Raw genomic sequence first — 2,456 nt, 5'->3', positions numbered from 1 at the left:
CACCAAAGGATATGTAAGAAAAAATTGCATATATAATGGTGCTCAAACTCTATATAAGTTGTTTGCTATGCGAATTTAATCCATATTAAGATAGTCTTTAAGCACATCCTCATATGGACATGTATGTTCTTTCTTCCCTTGGGCAACTTGCAAGGGGGATCATCTCATATATATGCTAGGGAGACATTATTAGAATGGATGAGTTTTATACTATACATACACAATTATTTACACCTACTGGCATCAAAACAACCCTTGTCAAAGAATCATTCAAAAGCTTAAGAAAAGCTAACAAGAATATTAAATATGGAATACATTAATAAAACAAAAAATGCACACATAACAATAGCATAAACAAGAAGTAATTAAACACCTTAAAGAGAAATTTTGTTTCATAGTATGATTGTGTGCTTAATGCATATCTATTGGTACTTTTATATCAATGCAATTTTTCATTATGAATATTGGTGAAAGGCATGTCTCAAATGGTGGGGCACTCAACTTGCAAGGTGTTGGTCAAGAATTTGAGTCCTTATGTGTGCACCTTTATCATTGATCATGATTTATTGGCAATGACTTGACTTCCAATTTAGATATCATGTTAGCATTAGGGGTTAAAAGGGACATAAGGTGGTTTTTGAGAGGTTGTTTCATAGTTATGTGGTGTCCATAAGAAACCTAATGATGCGATTAAAATAAGGGGGTCCAATTAAAGACTATCTTTGTAATGTCCCGCCAAAAAAACCTAAAGGATTCAACTATAACTCTCGAAAAGAGTGCAAATAATTATTTTTTTAAACATCAATGAACTTAAAGATGAACTAAATTAAACATTGCAATAACATTTGCACAAGCGGAAGACTTAACTTAAACTCCTAAAGGGTTTCCAATGAAGATAACTCATTTAATCTAATGAACATTGAGGTTAATTAATCCAATGAACAATGAGATTGATTAAACCAACTCATTATAGAATGATTACAACATGAACATAGCAATTAAATTCATTAAGAGATTAAACTAAGCATGATTGAATATATACATTTTCCATTAGTTACATTACATCACTAAGCTACATTTATCATAATCCATATTACTGCATTTAATTAATAACTTCATACATACAATTAAGATGAATATCACCTAAATTACATTAAACAATTTAACCATAATGCCATTCATACATCCAAAATTAAAATGAACCAGATGAACACATACACCATACAACACAAATTGATAATGGAGTTCACCCCTAATGTGCTACGTCTCTGGGTCCGCTTCAAGTGCAAGACCATTCTATTAAATAAAAGAGAAAAGATGCATAAGGTTTACATCCTACCATCAAGGCGTACATAAACAAATGATACATATGACCACATAGGGTCCAAGAGGTACACGAATGATCCAAGAAGAACAAGAGGATCCATCTTAAACATGGAATGGAGTAAATACAAAAGAACAATTGGAGCACCTACAAAACTAATTCCTCGCAATCCATAACTAAGCATCCCACAGTCTAACATGAATATCGGGTATGGACATAAATAATAAACATACAAATATGACTCCCACAATAGTGCTCCAAGCAAAATCAACACAAGGCTGGACACTAGTGAACATAATGAAAGAGTTTCATCACATAGCTAGCATGGGTTATCTTGGTAGGCCTCCATAGGCCTCTACCCCCATCTTGGGTTATCCTAGTGGCCTCTCCTGAACCCCCAGATCCCATCCATAACTCATGCGGACCCAACAAACCTTTCTTGAGGACAAGGTAGTTGGTTTGCCATTCTAGACCTTCCCACTACATCTTGAGCCTATACAAGCACTCAACCATGAGAGGGGCATAATTAATATTATTTAATGTTTGAACTACCAAACCCCCTAGTATATTATTAGGTTATCACTTTCTTATCAAAATTTCGAGGGGTTATCTTGCTAACCTATTTGGGCGCGACCCCCACTCAAAAGCCACTCTCCCTTATGACACTACACAAACCAAAGGACTCCAAGGCATAACAAAAAGCCAATTGCACAAAAAAGGAAGATCAATCATATTGAATGATACACTTGGTTACTCAAATCCCTTCTACCAGGGTATAACCAATTAGAGTCAATACACGATTTGATCTCCTTACATGCCAAGACCACAAAGAGGATAAAAAAAAACAAGAAGCGTCAAAGTTCACAATTATTTAATACTTGTTGTCCATGTGGAGGCCCACGTAATGGTGGGGTTACCCACCACCATGGTCACCATGATGGGTGGGCATTACCCCCACCCCACCCCCCCACCATCGTGGTGCCCATGATGAGTGGGTATAACCCACCATTGTGGTACCCCACGATGGGTGGGCAACCCCTCCATCGTGGCTACCACGATGGTGGGGTCTCCCCCCCCCCCCCAATATTATATATATTTTTTAAATATGGCAATAATCAAAATGTGCCCAGAT

The sequence above is a fragment of the Cryptomeria japonica genome, chromosome 6 (genome assembly GCF_030272615.1).
Source record: "Cryptomeria japonica chromosome 6, Sugi_1.0, whole genome shotgun sequence".
NCBI lineage: Eukaryota > Viridiplantae > Streptophyta > Pinopsida > Cupressales > Cupressaceae > Cryptomeria > Cryptomeria japonica.
This window is presented reverse-complemented; position numbering follows the sequence as displayed.